The following is a 19,115-nucleotide window of genomic DNA, read 5'->3' on the forward strand; positions in this document are numbered from 1 at the left end:
CAGTTGTTTAGAATCATGTTCTTTGAAGTTCTAGAAATTTCTCAGAGACCTTCAAGGGCACAGAGGTGGGGTGGAGAGTGTGACTATCGGTCTCCCCAGGTCCACCCCACTTCAACAATAGCACTCTTCCTTTATTCTCTTTTGCATCACAGCTCGCATGAAGTTTCATTTGAAAGAAAAAAAAAAGCTTAAAAATTTTTTTAAAAACCTCACTGAACTACAGAAAGGATAAAGAGGTGATTGAATATATAAAATCCTATGCAGATGTGATTTGTTTGAGAAACACAGGGTTGTATTGTTTGACTGATCGTCTAAACCAATTAATCTCTGAAATGGAACACAGAGGGAGAAAAAGGAACAAAACTGTCATACAACTGCAGTTAGTTGTGGGGTTATTATATTGGCCTGTTTCACTGAAAGACTCTCCTTTTCAGCTGAATAATCTTCAAACACACCGTATGCATCTCCCCAGCTGATGTCAACAGAGACATTTTCATGTTGCTGTTTTTTGTTTTTTTTTAATTCTATGTGTCATGAATTTAGTACAATCTTAGAACACAGGCATTATTTTACTCCTGTCGTGTGCTTCTAGGACTTGGCTCAACAATGGACTGGACATTGTTTCTTTCTTCAAAACATGGAAGGAAAATGTGAAAAGTTAAAATGTATTAGGTGCCTTTCTTCTTCCAAATTATTGACCTTCAAGAAAGTATGGGGTAAAATGCTAACAGATGAAATTGTTGAACCAAGAGAAGAATGAAACTTTTGGGTCCCTAAGTCATGAAACAGTATGGAATGTTATCCCATTGCCCGTGTGCCTGACTTCTACATCTTCTAATTCTGTCCTTCTCTCAAAGCAAAGCTTATTTCTCACCTTCCTGACAATTTTCAAGAGTGGTCTGGCACCTCTCTGCCAGTGTGCACACATAGCCTTGATCATGTGGTTCTGTTCCATTCCCTAGAGGTCTTCCTATCCCACTTGAACACTTTGAATACTAAGACCTATCTTGCATTTCTTTTATTCTTGAAGTGGCATGTACTACATGCTTAAAGAAAACATTGCCAATGCTTTCCTGGCAGAGACCACCAAGAATCCACCTGTAGGTAAACAAGATCTGTTTATGGCTTGTTGTCGTGAAAGAGAACACACCTCATGGGGAACTGTGGATGGTGGCAGAAATGAGTAATGATAGAATTGGGGCTTGTGTTAGGTGATTTGGGTGAAGGTTTGAGGAAGTGGGGCTTTGCTCTGAATTGGACACTGTCTGTGATTGGTATCATCATAGATCTAATCTAGAAGGAAGGGAGACTAGACTGCGCCTATAGCTGTAATCAGTAAATCCACAGCCAGAACTCATATTAGTCAGGACATGTGGATTTGGTTCATTTTTGTTGTTTGGACAACGTTCAAGGTGTTGTGTTGAAACATCGTGGTCTCGTGTCTGTCCTCATCCATCATGGCTACAGAGTGGCCTTGCCTAGTGTAGATGTTCTTTGAAATCCTTTCCATCCAATAGGGGAACACCAGAGCCTATCTGTCAGCACCAGGCCAGCTCCTGCTGTCGGGGACTGCTCTGCTCTTTCTCAACGTGAAATTGAATTGATTTTCAGCAGCATCACATCTTTATCAAAGATCCCTGGGTGGGTGAAGGCATCCCAAGAGATAGGACCTCTGAGCTTTAATCTCTGATCTCCCCTTTCTTTCTTACAGTGAAGGCATTATATAACTTCTCTTCAAGGCTGTCTTTTGATCTATGGAGGAAGTTGCACTGAACTTCAAGGGAGTCTCCCAGTTCTCTCCTTTCACTGGAACCTCACGGTAAGGATCAAAACCTAATTTCTTCTTTATGCTCACAAGGTTCTGGACGCTAACCCTTAGTGTGCTTGTCCCATTCTTAAAGGGACCAAGTTACAGTGAGGCTCTGTCAAAGGAGGACAATGAATCCGAGGACACAGTGTGGTCTTCTGTGCCGGAGGACTGCTTTCTGTACCCAACCAGTATGGCCATTTCATGCCAATCTCTTTGGACGGTTTGGGTGAAAATTAGCAGGAATCTCTTTGATCCAATCCTATGTAAAACATTTCTTTGGTCATTTGTTTGTCATGGATACTGACTTTTGAGCAGTGGTTCATAATCTTGGCTGCACAACAAAATCAAAGGGGAGCTTTTAAAAAAAGAAACTGGTTTAATTGATTGGTGTGGGGCTCAAATATCTATCTATCTACTTATCTATCTCTATCTACCTATATCTATCTAACTACTTATCTATCTATCTACTTGTCTATCTATCTACCTATATCTATCTAACTACTTATCTATCTATCTACCTACCTATATCTATCTAACTACTTATCTATCTATCTACTTGTCTATCTACCTATACCTAACTAACTACTTATCTGACTACCTACCTACCTACCTATATCTGTCTAACTACTTATCTATCTACTTATCTATCTCTATCTTAACTAGTTATCTATCTACCTATATCTATCTAACTACTTATCTGTCTATCTACCTATATCTATCTAACTACTTATCTATCTCTATCTATCTATCTATATGTATCTAACTAGTTATCTATCTATCTATCTATATCTAACTACTTATCTATCTATCTATCTGTATCTATCTATCTACCTATATGTATCTAGCTAGTTATCTATCTATATCTATCTAACTACTTATCTATCTCTACCTATCTATCTACCTATATGTATCTAGCTAGTTATCTATCTATCTATATCTATCTAACTACTTATCTATCAACCTATATCTATCTAACTACTTATCTATCTATCTATCTATATCTATCTAACTACTTATCTATCTATCTATCTACCTATTTTTAAAAAATTCCCAAGGCAATTCTAACAAGACTCATTCTTAAAAATAAAGAGATCCTTTGCCCTGAGTTGATAGTGTAAATTTTCCCTTGAGGAAGTCAAGGAAGATTGTAACTATAGGTATTTAGTTTTCGTATGATTTGCCTTAAATTATTCACCTTTGTTTGCTCAGGCCGATGAACTTTATGTGACTGACTCTTGGAAAAGCAATATTAAGCTAAAGCTCCAACTGACGAATGAATCGTCTTAAAACAAAACAAAACTGGCTATAGTTTCTCCAGGGTTTTGATGAGTTAAAATAATTCTGCATCCGTGGTCACCCTCTCTGCTCTATAAACAGGATGAGGGGGCAGTGGCAGTAAAAACGGGAGCGCCAGTGACTGGCGCTGGCTTGACAAGCAGACGTATAAACAGAGTCTTGGGAGGAAGTTGTGTTTATAGCAACTGAAAGGGAAGCCCTAACCTCAGAAGTGACTGAGGGACTTTGGTGCCTATAAATAGCTAGTCAGGTTATTTCCAACATTTGATTATAACTATTCATCAATAAATATCTTCCAATATGTGTTGGAAATTAATCATTGGTTCAACACTCATTCAGATGTCTGTGGTACTTTGGGTTTCTGCAAAATCATTATAGACTAAGCCACATAACTTCCTGGTATATAGACAGCACTGTGTTTCAAACTGACTTACAGCACTGAAAATTCTAAAGACGAAGGTGACTGAGGTATAAATGTTAACTCATATAACTTTGTCTCCTCTGTGAAGGCCAGCACAAAGGGCCTTGAACATGCTCCTGTGTAACTGATGCCAATGATTACTCTAGAGAAAAGTATTTATTACAAAGAAAAGCATAGACTGAGCAATGTCCTCTGTCATATAGGCTGTATATGTATGTATACATCTATATAGGTATAGATGACATATTTGCTGAAAATAAACACTTGCGGATTGACTGAAGTGATGTATACACAGAAATATATTGGAACCACAGCTCATTAAACTGGTAAGTTGATTTCCTGGGATACATTATTACCTTTAATTACATTCTAAAGTGAAGTATTGAGAATTTTATTATAGTGGAAGTATGCTATGTGATATCCTAAAATTTAAAGACATTAGCTTTTATTTTGGGAAAAATAAAAGGTAATATAATTGAGTGCTTAAGATGGAGGACTCTGGGGCCAGACTTCTTGGGTTTAAATACTTGCTCCATTATGTACTATGTGTGATCCTGGGCAAGTTATTTAATGTCTCTGAATTTCATCCTCATCTGTAAAATGGGACAATAATAACACTCATAGGACTGATCCCAGAGAATTAAATTATTTAATGTAATAAAACACCTGGAACAGTGCCTGGCACAGGGTAAGATCTTTATTATAAATACCAGGTGCTTAGATTTTTGGTCTCTCAGATTGTTGAGTAGTGTGAAATGGATTTTGATTGAGCAAGGAAACTTGCTGAAACAGTCTCTGTCTACTGAAAATTATTTTTCTGAAATAACACCTGGTTCAGTGTCAGAAAAACTTAATGCTAAGCACCTGGTCTAAGGAATGCAGCTTAGAAAACTCCTGGGACTAGGGCTGTCAGGTTACCTTGTACTTCCTATGACTTCTGAAGGGGAACAATAATTTCTTTGAACAGAAATCTCTCTGTTTCCATCCCAAGATGGAAAAAAAACCCCAAATCTAATTAAAATAATTTCAAAAGATTTTTGTTTATAGTGTGAATAATATTTACGTATCTGTTGTAGAAAGTGCTTTCATAAGCCCAGAGGACACTGAAGGACAGAGAGGATGTCTGTAGTCCTTTGTCAACACTTCCTTTCATCTTCAGGGGCTTTATAGGGTTGACTTCTTAAACTTTCTACTCAAAGTGCTGAGGCAAGGCTCCCTCACAGATCTCTCTGGAAAGCAGGCCCTACTAGGAACTCTTCAGGGATGCTGTGAGTGCCTGCTGCCTGGCCGAATGCTCTCTGGTTCACAGTTACTAAGCTCCCTCTTAAATGGAACAGGAAATCAGTACCAAGACACCATCCATAGGCCCCGGAAAACGGTGGGGTGTTTCCACACTGGGGAGGTGTTCTGTCATTTCTTTCTTTCTTTTTTTTTGCCATGCCCTGAGGCATGCTGCATCTTATTTCCCTCACCAGGGATCGAACCTATGTCCCCTGCAGTGGAATCATGGAGTCTTAACCACTGGCCCGCCAGGGAAATCCCTGTCCTTTCTTAATAAAGGAAATTAAGCTGATTTATGATAACACAGGAGCTCAGATGCTAGGGAGTAAATGGAAAAGATTTCAAAGATATTTGTGTGTTCTTTTTGAGTAGGCAGGAGAATTAGCTTTATTTTGATGAAATTTTAAGTAACATGGCACTGGCGTTGAAACTGAAGGTCCCATTATTTAGCAACCATTATCTAAATAATAACGACAGCAAGAACAAAAATGAGTATTTCCTTTGCATGTATCACATCTTGGCATGGTTCTACACAGAATATATTAGCCATTACTTGCTTAATCTTCACAACAGCCCTGTAAAAATCACTATCATCTTGGGGTCCCAGAGTGTGGATGGGAGGATATTGTACATTAGAAATCACGTGGCAGAGCAAGTGATGCTGGGATTGACTCCAAGGCATAAGATGATTTCGAGATCACAAAATCTGGATCAAATCCAGGTGTTCTGGGATTGACTCCAAGGCATAAGATGATTTCGAGATCACAAAATCTGGATCAAATCCAGGTGTTTTGATCCCTGGTGGCGCAGTGGTTAAGAATCCACCTGCCAATGCAGGGGACACAGGTTTGAGCCCTATTCCAGGAAGATCCCACATGCTGCAGAGCAACTAAGCCCGTGTGCCACAACTACTAAGCCTGTGCTCTAGAGCCTGTGAGCCACAACTACTGAAGCCCACGTGCCTAGAGCCCGTGCTCTGCACACAATGAGAAGTCCGTGCACCGCAGCAAAGAGTAGCCCCCGCTCGCCGCAACTAGAGAAAGCCCGTGTGCAGCAATGAAGACCCAACGCAGCCAAAAATAATAAAATAAATTTATTAAAAAAAAAATCCAGGTGTTCTGACCCCCGTGTCTCATGATCTGGCATTTCTCCAACTAAAGAGTTTCAAAATGAGAGAAATGAATGACTCCTGAATATGGAAGTATTTTTATGTAAGGCTAATCCTGTTCTTCTATTTATTTAGTGCCCCTCACTGAAACAACTCTTTTCTATCAGTTATAAATGCACACAATATAATTCAAAGATTTTAAAAAACAAGACAAAAATTTAGCTTGTTACATGGCTGTGTGCTGATCCCTGAAATTGTGGGGGGCTTTTCTCTTCACAGGCACATACTCTGTGAAGAAAAGATTTACATAATCTCTAATACTGCCCTGAAGTCCTGAATGAATTACATTTTTCCATTATAGTCCTTGCTTCCCCACAATCTCCCCCGACCCTGAAAAAAAAAAGCCTAATTTTCTATCAGGGAAAGAAAAGGAGGCCATTAGTTTGTGTCTGGAAACAGTGGAGGAATTACTGAGCTATTTACAAGCTCTGCACATGTGGAATCAATCTGATATTCCATTAGATGGTTCAAAAATGTATTCAAATTGTGTAGTTTTCAAATGTTAAACTTTGGAATTTGTTTCTTAATAGGAAGCTTTTTAGGATAGTTTGCCTGATGAATATCCCCTTTTGTGAATTTGAATAACAAATTGTTTATAATAATATATAAGCCATCTTAATTTACATTTTATTCCTGTTTCCTGAAGGTTGGTGCAAGTCTGGTGATGTGTATTTCTGCTCCTTGCCTAACAGGGAGGTGATGACTGCAGCAAATTGAAAGAAAATCAGGGCTAGGAGAAATCCCTCTATTTCATTAGGCTCCTGTTTTTGATAGTTGCCCATGAATTTGCAGTCATACTTAATTAGCCATAATATGATTTCTATGCAAGTTTGTCCTTAAAGAATGTGACAGTGTTTAAGTACAGGTGGATTTTTAAATGAGACCTTTGAAGCAATAAACTAAAAGTAAATGAATTATTCATGTAGAATTGGATATCTGTTAGAACTTCTGAGATACAACACTTCAAAATCTAGTTGAACTGGGTTAAAATATGTAAATTCATTAAAGTCAATGAAATGCAAAATGATATTTCAGTTATGTGCCAAATAAGATCCATGTTCCTGGCCCAGTATAAACTTTTCCCATGTGTTTGTAATAACAAAGCTGGAGGTATAGAAGAGATATAAACATTGTTGCATGGAATTGCTATTGGAATAATGCTCTACATTTCTGTGTAATGCTCTCACATATGTAATTTCTTTTGATCTTTGTAGCAGTTTCACAAAGTTAGATACTATTATCCCCATTTTACAAATTCAAGAGCTTAAGTGTATAGAGAATAATAGAAATAGTGTATGGAAGACAGCATGAAACAGTGGAAAGAGAACAGACTTTAGGATCAGACAGATTCAGAATCCCACCTTCACCCCTTAGTGCATTGATGAACTATGAATATACTGTTTAGGCTCTTTAAGTCTTATTTTCATCATCTGTAAAATGGGATAATTCTACTGACGTCACTGAATTGCTGCGAGAGCCAAAGGCAATAAGGTATGTGGAAGGTCTCACCTGTCTCAGCTTAGCTTTTTCTGGAAGATATGGGTCATAACTCTAGGAGACTCCAAACCAGTGCTTCTTGGGTATTTGGTTGAGATCTCTTTTCTGCCATTTATGACATTGGGACACACTTTCCTGGGCCCGGTTGCTGAAGCCATAGGGAGCCCCTGACGAGAGAGGAGCAAAGCGACCTCTGCCCCAGATAAAAATCATCACCTTCCTGACGCCTTGTTATCCACATCTGGATTTAGCCGTCGTTCTCCCCAAGTGGTAAAGATCTACAGATGTGTGTGTACAGTAAGAATTACACGGTCCTGCTGCTTATATTTTCTATGCTTCACTTTTAGCTACTTTGTGGGTACACGTGTTCACCAGCTGTAAGAAACTGCTCTATCCATGTGCAGGATTCTTGTCACCCACAGCATATGTCTCCTGAGGTCCCCTATGCACATGTTTCGGCTATCGGTTTGTGACATGCAGGGTATCCATGGCTTTATGACATTACTTGTCTCTAACAGCTGCAAAGGAAGAAGATGACTGGCACTTGGTTAAGTTCACTGCCAAAACGGAGAAGTGGAGGAACAGGGAGCAAAATTATGTGTACAGCATTACACAGAGAGTCCATGACCAAGCGGAACGGATGTTACCGACCTCTTGTCCAATTCCCTGTCCCCCAGAGGGAACAACGCTCCTTTGACTCCTGGGCATGCCCTCACACCTTCCCTCTTTTGCACCCTCACAAGTGTATTTTCCACACCACAGCTGCGGGGGTCTCCACCCACTCCCACACAACTTATATTTAGCTCTGAAGACAAGGGTTCGCTTGACCTCAACAGAAATCAAAGGGGAGGCCAGACTGCCAGGGCCTGGAAAAAAGGAGGAGGAAACTAAAAGAAGTTTCTCTGTAGAAACTGCAGGAAAATCTCTGACCTTGAGGTCCTCGGAGAGAAGGCGTTCTAGCCCCGATGATGACAGAGTTGAATTAAAATACAAATGCTTCCAAATATCTGTTGCCAGGAAGCAGATGACATGCTAAATTACTTTGTGGATTGACTACTTAATTCAGCGATTTCCTGAGTCAGGAATTGCCAGGAGAGCCATTTTGTCCTTTCTGGCAGAAAAGCCACTGGGATGGCTGTCTCCAGTCCCCTTTCCTGTGCTTCCTGCGTAGGAAGGCCTGTTTCCTGCAGAGAGATGCCTGATTAGACAGCACTATTTTGGTAGGCTGGGGACGAGGTAGCAAGGGAGGGCTTTCATTTGATATTGATTTGGGAACAGTGTGGATATCATATACATCATAGAAATATAAATCTTTCAGAAAACGTAAAAATCGTGAATCCAAAGCAAATTAGACCCAGTAGAGGTCCAAAAAAAATCATATTGCAACATTTTCATCTGTTTGATTTTAAATGTTTTGAGATGCCTGGTTTATTTTTTGTGTAAAGAGCTCTGCTTCAGTTTTAATGCAGCTTTTTGAAGCTGAATTTTGAGCGTTGGGATTAATATTTGCCAAGCGAATATGATGCTGCTAAGGGGTGTGATGTTGGTGAGGGATGACTTTGGGAAGATAGCCTAGCAGTAGGCTGGACTTTAAGATTTGACCTTGAGCCAGTGTGGGGATTTTATAGGAACCCGGTGGATGAGCTATTTGTATCCCAGTTTGTAACTGTTCTTCCATCGTTACGATTGATTCCTTCAGCAGTGTCTTTACCTTGCCCTAAAAGAAGTAAAGTGGCTGAATCAGAGGCATATAATTCAGCAAAGCTAAATAAACACAAAGGTCAGAACATTCAGGCAAAAGGGAATTAAGGGTAGGAAGTAAATTGGAACCACAAATGAATTTGTTCACAAAACATAGAGAGTGAATGATTTATTTCTTCTAATACTTGTTTGGTGTTGATTCCGTGTGACCTCGTGTTGCTCTGTGAGGCTTGTGTGTGCCCTGACCACTCAATTAGATTGTCAGCTTCTCAAGGGGAGGCTTCTGTCTTGGGCTTTGAATTCCGAGAATTGTCCAGAGCCTTACTTGCCATCTGTTTGCTAGTATTGATGGTGATGGCCGAGTTTCTTCTCATCCACAAGCTTCTACTGTGGAACAACAAATATTGCAACACTAAACATGTTAGCAATTATTTTGGGAGTTGTTATTTGGGATCACAGAGCATCCCAAGTTAATTGCCTTTAAACAAATTTGGATTTATTTCTTTGAGTAGTTTCTAATTTCTATTTTTAGGTTTTTATTTCAACGTCCTGGGGTTGGTCAGAGAGCTGTCGCTGAGAGTAAGTTCGTGCAAAACAAAATCATCCGTTGGCCATGGGGTGTTATAGAGCGATTCCTTCCCTAGTGGAGTGTGTGATTAGTTGACTCTAGTAGCTGATTCTATTCATTTTATATTTTCTTATTTTATTATAGCAGTGATTTTGCAATCGAAGCTCTATAGCTTATTCTCATGTTTCGTATTTCTTTAATCCTAAAGAAAATAATGTAAAATAACTACTTGACAGATGGCTTTAAAATTTCTGCTCTTCATTTCTCGGGCATTGCCTTCCAGTAGGAGGATTATGCAGGCCTGAGGGGTCTCTGGATGTATCATCAGCCAGTTTTGGGATTTGTTGTCACATCTGCCAAAGAAGGTCAAAAAACAACAACAAAAATGAAACAAAATCTGAAGCTTTCCCTTTGGCTTTTTTCTAACAGCACTGGTAGAGAGTTTAAGTGGAAAGCAGTCAAAGATATTAACTAAAATGAAATTTTGGTAATATTTTTATTAAGGCATACTATTCAACTGTATTATTGTGGGTAATAAATAACTAATTCTAGTATATATCAATAATTAATAATTAATTTAGTGTATATCCCAATAAAGGAGCATAAAGCCTTAAAATCATTAGCTCAGCTTGTAAATATGGTGTGAATATAAACTTATCCTGTCTTAATATGCTTTTTGAGTCTCTTATTTGCATCTCCTATCCACCAGAGGACCAATTTAAAGTAGAGAACAGATATCATCTAGAAGAATAAATGGGAAAAAATGGAATAAAACCTTTTGAAAAAAATAAAATAGTTGTAAGAGCTGAGGGGGGACTTTCTACATATTGAATTGTATTCTAGAGCTATAATATTTTAAACCGTGTGGTGCTGATAGAGGTATAGACTGCCCAGTGAATCAAGGTAGTCTAGAAATAAATCATAAAAGATCACCTAGTATATATAACAATAACATCACAAATTAGTTTGAAGAGAGAACATTCAATAAAGGATGTCAGGACAATTGCTTAATTATTTGAATAAAAATCTTACTAGGTTCTCATTTAGTACCACACACCAAAATAGATCAAAGTGGATAAAATAGTTATACACTAAAATGAAGCAACTGAAAGAAAACACAGGTTTTAAAAAAATCTTATTATGGAAATAAACTTTCTAAGGCAAAAAAACAAAGAAACCTTAAAAGGAAGATTATTATATCTGACAACATAAAGAAACTTTAGAAATATTGTATGTCTATAAAAAATTTAAATTTATTCTTAGTAGCAAAACGTTATTGAATAATATTGCAGCATATACAACAGACTATTACCATCATTATATAAAAGGCTCTTATGAATCAACAACAAAAATAGGAAGATGCCAAAGTATTGAATAAAGATATCGAAGTTAATTGACAAATGAAAATGTGCAAATAGCTAATAAATATCACGAGTTCAGTCTCTAATAATCAAAGAAATGCAAATAAAATCGATGTGATATTATTTTTCTCCCATCAAATTATCCGAAATTTAAAAATGATGATGTTCTGTGTTGAGAGGCACTCTATTCACTGCTGATAGAGATATAAATAGATGCAACTTTCTGGAGAACAATTTGGAATATATATTTTAAAAGCCTTAAAAATTTTCCCCTTGATACAAAATTCTACTTTTAAGAATTTTCCCGAAGGGAATAAGAGATGTACACAGTGATTTTTGTGCAAGTATGTTCATGTGGCATCGTATCTTATGATACAATATTGGTAAAACAACAAATGTTCAACAACAGGGAAATAATTAAATAAAATGTGAGAGATCCGTATCATGGCCTATTATGCAATATTTAGAAATTGTGTTTCTAAGAATAATGACAAAATGAAACGCTAATACTATATACATATAGTTTTTTTAATTTTTATTTATTTATTTTTGGCTGTGTTGGGTCTTCGTTTCTGTGCGAGGGCTTTCTCTAGTTGCAGTGAGCAGGGGCCACTCTTCATCACAGTGCGCGGGCCTCTCACTGTCGCAGAGCCTCTCTTGTTGCAGAGCACAAGCTCCAGACGTGCAGGCTCAGTAGTTGTGGCTCACAGGCCCAGTTGCTTCGCGGCATGTGGGATCCTCCCAGACCAGGGCTCAAACCTGTGTCTCCTGCACTGGCAGGCAGACTCTCAACCACTGCACCACCAGGGAAGCCCTAATAATATATTCTTAAAGAAAAATCAGAATGCAAAACCATGTGATCTGAATATTGGGGGAGGTGAAGGAGGCAGGAAAACAAGAAAAAGAAAGTGTCTGTATATAAATTATGGAAAACAGAAATAACAACAGGAGGGAAAGAAATCAGCAGTTATCTGTAGTTTTTTTCTTTTTTCTGTGTTGGGGGACAATAGATATTTTTAATATTTTCACTTTATACATTTCTGAATATTTTCAACTGCTATTTTTATAGGTGGAAAAGAATCTTACAACAAATACTACATTTTTTTGGTTTGTTTTTGTTAAGAGCACATGGAAACACATTTTTGGGTGCTGTGGGTGATAAGCTTCCCCAGAGCAGTGTATTGCTATCCTATGCTGAACAGGACTTATCTGTCCTGCCCAGTCAGGACACCAGGAGAGTGACTGTAAAGTTGGTGGGGCTCTTTCTGTTCAAGTGACTCTACTAAACAATACATTTAACTTGGCAGTTTATAAGGTAAATAAAAGGTTTGGTTAAAAATGAACCACATGAAAAATGAAACATGGTCGGTGACATAGAAAGACTCGTCCACGATGGGTCTGTGGGTCTTTTGTTTTGTAGACCTGGTCCTCTGTTACTCTGTCTGGCTCCTATGCCCTTCACAGTGCGGGGTCATGAGGTGAGCGAGGTGTACTCTGGCTTTCACACCTTCTGAGCCTGTAGACGGGTGGGTCCATTTCCATGATAGTTAGGGACAGAAATCTCCTGATGGAGAGCTCATCCAACAGGAATTGCTGCACCGCACAGCGAGCTTGGCTAGTGTCCTGAGTGTGTGTGAATTATTAATCAGATGGGTCTTTCATTCCAGCTCCACCGTGTCTACTCTTCCCATGGAGTTGTAATTCCCTTCTGTGTTAGTGAGGCATGGCCAGTGGCTACACTTGCTGCTCTCTTGTCGGTATCCATATGAATTGTCTTACAAGTACTGCTTGTGGTTCAAGTTGTAACAGGTGTCTGAGCTTCCTGCTACTGGATTTGTTTCTGTAACACTTTGGACAATAGCTGTGGACGCTAGCACCTGGAATTATAAAGAATAATGAGTAGGGTACAATTGAATATCCCCAGGCTTTAAGCCAGCATTTGTATGCACCGATAATTTCCTGTCAAGTGAAAGGCTGCTTATGACATCCTTATAAAGGCAAATGTCTTTCCCCACTTGTCAGCCTTTGCAAGCACACCTTTGAATCAGGCACCATGCCTTCGATCTGTGAAATATTTAGCAGTCGTTGTTTCTGGCCACTAGAAATTCATGTGCTTTGGAGAAATTCGGTCCTAAAAACTACGGATTCTTTGCATATCATCTAATTATGCAAAAAGATCCTCTGAATGTGGTTATAAAATATAATCAAACGATTTTTAGCAAAAAGACAACAGAAAAAACTTCAAGGCAGTTAAGTCAATCCCTAAGCAGTTATTAGGTGCTGTGATCAAATGGGGTTACTATCCTATTTCTATTAGATCTAGAATGAACTCTAAAGTTACCAAAACTAAGGCTAAAATAAAGGCAATTTCTCCAGCAAAGATTTGGCCCATGAGTCAGGTATTTCACAGAAGAAGAAAATATTCAGCCAGTACACAAATGAAGAGATGTTCAGCATTGTTAGTGGTCAGGGAGAAGCAAGTCCACACCACAACAAGTACAGTTTTACACTTAGTTGATTGGGGAAAATTTTAAAGTCTGATATCATCAGGTATTGGAAATGACGAAGATTACCAGGATCTCAGTGTTGCTGGTGGGAGTGTACCCTGGTGCCATCTCTCTGGAAAGTAGTTTGACATTATCTCCTAGACTTGAACATCATGTATCCTTTACCCCAGCAGTTCTGCTCCTGGATATATACCCAAGAGAAACTTGATACCAATAACAGGAGACACATGTAAAAATGTATAACTGCATTGTTCATCATACTGAAAAAGAAAAGCCAAAAACAAAACCAAAAACAGGACAGAGCCCAAATGCCCATCGCCAAGATTGTGTAATAATGAGTATTCCCGTCACGGATGTTGTACCTCAGTTGAAGATAGTGAACTACAGAGGTGTGAAGTAACATAGATGAATCAACGTTAAAAACAACCAAAGGAAAAACTACATACTTTGTAAGGAATGCATATAGATGCAATAATACTGCTTTAAAAGAAATTGAGGGATTTATGATAATAGGATTTAGGATGAGATTCACCTCAGATCAGTTGAGTTTGGGTATTGGGATGCTGAACACCCGAGTTAGATGGAGGTTGGAGTCAAGGTTCTGGCTTTTTGTTTTGGGAAATACATTTGTGGGTATTTATTGCATTTATTAGGAATAACTAACTGAAAAAATAATAAAAGCAGGCTATGCATTATTACTACTAAGTGTGATTGTGGTTGATTCCTTTCTGTCCACCTGAGGTCTGTTGTCCAAAATGAAAACCTTTTTACTTCTGTGGTAAACTATGCAAGAATTGTGTAAAGAATAGAAGGCACAGGGTCATGACATGTTTGAATTCAGACACTGTCCTTTACTAGCTGTATGATGTTGAGCAAGTTACCTAACCTCTTCATGTTTCAGGTTTTTCATCTGTAAAATGGGGATTATATTTGTGCTTTCCTGATAGTGTCATAATGAATGAAAATATATTAGGATCACACTTGTAAAATGTAATGAATTTCGCTTAGTGGCTGAGACAGGTTAAGTATTCAAAAATGATTGGCTGGGGACTTCCCTGGTGGCACAGTGGTTAAGAATCCGCCTGCTAATGCAGGGGACACGGGTTCAATCCCTGGTCCGGGAAGATCCCACATGCCGCGGAGCAACTAAGCCCATGCACCACAACCACTGAGCCTGTGCTGTAGAGCCCGCGAGCCAGAACTACTGAGCCCGTGTACCGCAACTACTAAAGCCCACGTGCCTAGAGCCCGTGCTCCGCAATAGGAAAAGCCACTGCAATGAGAAGGCTGCGCTCTGCAACGAAGAGTAGTTCCCCACTCTCCGCAACTAGAGACAGCCTGCATGCAGCAACAAAGACAACACAGCCAAAAACAAATAAATAAATTAATTTAAAAAAATGATTGGCTTGGGCCTTCCCTGGTGGTGCAGTGGTTGAGAGTCTGCCTGCCGATGCAGGGGACACGTGCAGGGGACACGGGTTCGTGTCCTGGTCCGAGAAGATCCCACATGCCGCAGAGCGGCTGGGCCCGTGAGCCATGGCCGCTAAGCCTGCACGTCCGGAGCCTGTGCTCTGCAACAGGAGAGGCCACAACAGTGAGAGGCCCGCATACTGCAAAAAAAAAAAAAAATGATTGGCTGATAATATTATTAATACTAGTTACAGTAGTTTCGTATTACTTGGACTGATTAGGCTAAAAATACAACTTCTTTATTTAGTTCTGTTCTAATGCATAAGTCTTTCCCAGCTATTCTAATCACTGTACCCCATTTTCATTTTTCCATCCTGGGTTAGACTTGAGGGCTCACCCCATATCAACTTTGGAGAAGAACGATTCTTCCCTATTTGAACGGCAGATTTCTTCCTTTGGCTTCTTGCTACCATTCAATCAGCTGCCTATGAATGGAATTAGCTGAGAAATCTTTGACTAGATAAGGTGCTGGCAGATGCCCACAACTTCTTATTTAGGCAACTTGGGCAATCAGAGAAATGAGAAGATGTGAAGGATAATATGGTTTTGGCAATGTAAGTGTGGAAAATAAAAGTTTGCTGGCTGAAATGATTCTCTTCTGTAGGTATACTTTAAAAATTTTTGAAATGCCTCATATATGGAAAAAAATATATCTATCACATTTTTCTCTATGCCAATCAGAAGCAATGCTAAGTAGAGACTGGATTTTTCCTCTAGTGATGTAGCTTTGATATAAAGGGCTCAGTATATTCAGTTTCTTTCTGATAATAGTTAAAATATAGATTAAAAAACAATTCACTGAGTTATATAATTATAGCAATATGATTATATAAAATTATAAATAAGACTTCTGTACTGAATTCTAACCCATGTACAAAATGGGATATTATTACCCTTTGTAATACTTTGAGATTCCCAAATGAGGAAAAAGAAACATGTGACAAATATGAAAAGGAATAAAAATTTTGTATATATATATATATATATAAAATCACTGTTTTTGTAGTTACTGGAAATTTTTTGTTGCACACACAAAAAATTGTGCATTAAGCTAAAGGGTAACAGTTTGCCCTTCCTGAAAAAGGTGAATAAAGGAACTTATAAACTGTAGTAAAAAAAAATAAGCCCTGTATCATAGCAATTTTCCATTTATTTGTAAAAATCCAGTTAAGCTACTTCAAAAGAAATTTCAGATGACCTTTGCCCTTGGCTCTCTGCAATTTCAATTGAAAATCACTGTCAGTGCTGGTTGAGGAATTGTGCATAAAAAATGTCTCCTGAGGCTGGATGGGAAAGGGAAGATGTCCCAGTTTTCTGAAAGGGGAAGAAGTTTAGACTCTTCAGACCACAAAATGGAACATTTGATATTGATACTGAAAAAACTTTGGAAAGGATTGTCATTCTGAGCTCCTAGAAAGGGGAGAGGCACTCATTTAAGTCAGAGTGAGCTGAATAAGGACTCCTCTTAGAGACCTCACTTCTGTTTGGTTGGGCCATGGAGCTGGCAGACTAAGCAACTCATGGTCTCTTGGTGACTCTATAGCTGGGTGGGAGGGCAAGCATGTTGGAACCCAAAATAGCTTGACAGGATGGAACAATGGGCCAAATTTAACAAGATATGAAGTAAAAGGGAGAGATATAAAGGCTGCCCTTAGTTCCAGAAAATGAGCAACACAAAACAGGAGGAGTGGGCAGATTGCAAGGCCAAGTCCAGGGTTTAAGCAGATTGTATCCTGCACACAGGTGCCTAGCTGAGGATTGTGTGTGAGTAGGGACTGTGTCCATCCAGACAGAGCACCTCTTCCTTATTTGCAAAAAGGCACCGTAAAGCAGAAGGATGAATGCTTGGAAGAATACAAGTTAGGGGTTTTGATTAACTATGAACTCAGCGAATGACTACTATAGTGTGATCACCATGAATTGGGGAGGTTATTCCTTGACGTGTCATGTCCAGAACCGGGGTGGTCAGTGTCCAAGCTGAGTTGGATATATTGATAGTGGAAAGAAGGACAGTGGTGAATTGGAGCACAACTAGAAGAGAAAGGTGAAAACTCTGCAAACTGTGATTTCTGAGCAATAGTGAAAAGGAGAATGTTTAGTCTGAAGAAGGGAAGATTTAGAAGGGCCATGATAGATTCCTAGCAAATTACACATGAGCATAGGACACCACAAAGCAGGGCATCAAAGCCTGAAAGATATTAAAAAAATTTTTTTAATGAATTTGAGATTTAAAACAACACATCAGGAGGGTGGGGGAGGGAAGGACTGGGAATTTGGGATTAGCAGATGCAAATCAGTATATATAGGATGAATAAACAACAAGGTCCTACTGTATAGCACAGGGAACTATATTCAATTTCCTGTGATAAACCATAATGAAAAACAATATGAAAAAGAATATATATGTATAACTGAATTACTTTGCTCTACAGCAGAAATTAACACAACATTGTAAATCAACTATATTTCGATGAAATATTTTTAAAAAATAAAGCAACAAAGTTTTTATTATAAGGACATTTAGAACAAAATTTTATTCCCTTACTTTATAATTCAGTATTTTAAAATTTTGAATTACATATTGCTTGAAAGGCAGGGAACACCATAATCTTTTTAATGCTTAGCGTTTCTAAAGTCTTTTTTTTTTTTTTTTTTCGGTACGCAGGCCTCTCACTGTTGTGGCCTCTCCCGTTGCGGAGCACAGGCTCCGGACGCGCAGGCTCAGCAGCCATGGCTCACGGGCCCAGCCGCTCCGCGGCATGTGGGATCTTCCCGGACCGGGGCACGAACCCGTGTCCCCTGCATCGGCAGGCGGACTCTCGCGCCACCAGGGAAGCCCGTTTCCAAAATCTTAACCAAGGTCATACAAGATCTAGAACTTTCCATCAAGTTGATGTGTCCGAAAATGGAACAGACAGTGTTGTCTGCTGCTAACGTGGCTAAGGCTGAGAGCAGGCACCGCTTGCTTCCTGGGTGCGATGATGAGACAATTTGTGCATTGGATAAAGTGTGGGGCTAGATGACATTTAAGGTCTCTTTTCATGCTGAGATTCTAGGATTCTGGGAAAATGCACTTTCTCTTAAGAAAGAGGAAAACGGAGATCACCAGTATGATTGTCTGTTCCTTCACAGAGAACTCCAGAACTAAAGAGAGAAGTGTAAGACTAATGTAAGAATCTGGGGCATGCTCAATTTTTCTTTCTCCCTTTTGAGTAATTTACTAGGGTCACTTCCTGAATCCCCTTCTTAGGCCTGGAGTGTTAAACAGTTGAGGTTTGGGACATTATACTGTAAGGTCTTGGGTTTGACCTTGGTGAGGTCTAGTTAGCTTTTAAAGGTTTGATTTCAAAGCAAGCACATCACCTTACAGCCAATTTATGGCTCTAAACTTTACTGAAAACTGCAACCGTCTTTGCCAAGTATGCTCAAAGTAGCAAGTGGGCAACAGAGGATAGGTAGATAAGTTAATATTTACTTTCCTACTAGAAAAGCAGGAAAATATATGTGTCTATATATGTATGTCGTGTGGCTGCAACGTCTTGTGTTTATCCTCTGTCACAATAAGACTATCATTCAGAGGTGACTACCCTTTACTACCCCTTTGACTGGGGCTTGGGCTTATTTTGCAAAAATATCATATACACATTTCCTGACCCTATATAGGTTTATATACTGTATTAAGCTAAAGGATGACAATTTGCCCTTCCTGAACAAAATTATCCACATGTAATGAATTGTCTACTAGAGAAGAATTTGATATTCCTTGGTTATGTCCTTATTTTATTTATTCTCAGGGAGACTAGAGTATAGTTGATGAGATAGCAATTAAAAAATAAAAACAAAACAAAACAGGCAGGGCTTCCCTAGTGGTGCAGTGGTTAAGAATCCCCCTGCCAATGCAGGGAACACGGGTTCGAGCCCTGGTCCGGGAAGATCCCACATGCCGCAGAGCAACTAAGCCTGTGTGCCACAACTACTGAAGCCTGTGCTCCTAGAGCCTGAGCTCCGCAACAAGAGAAGCCACTGCAATGAGAA

The 19,115-nt window shown here is 39.1% G+C and overlaps 1 long non-coding RNA gene across 1 annotated transcript in view; it reads left to right on the forward strand.

The window, feature by feature from the left end:
* Positions 1 to 1,656: 1,656 nt before the first annotated feature.
* LOC137204966 (uncharacterized) overlaps positions 1,657 to 19,115 on the forward strand; it is a 91,028-nt gene continuing 73,569 nt past the window's right edge. The window contains exon 1 of the long non-coding RNA XR_010933931.1: positions 1,657 to 1,819. This is a non-coding gene — a long non-coding RNA (uncharacterized lncRNA). The remainder of the gene's footprint in view (positions 1,820 to 19,115) is intronic.

This window comes from Pseudorca crassidens, chromosome 13 (genome assembly GCF_039906515.1).
Source record: "Pseudorca crassidens isolate mPseCra1 chromosome 13, mPseCra1.hap1, whole genome shotgun sequence".
Taxonomy (NCBI): Eukaryota; Metazoa; Chordata; class Mammalia; order Artiodactyla; family Delphinidae; genus Pseudorca; species Pseudorca crassidens.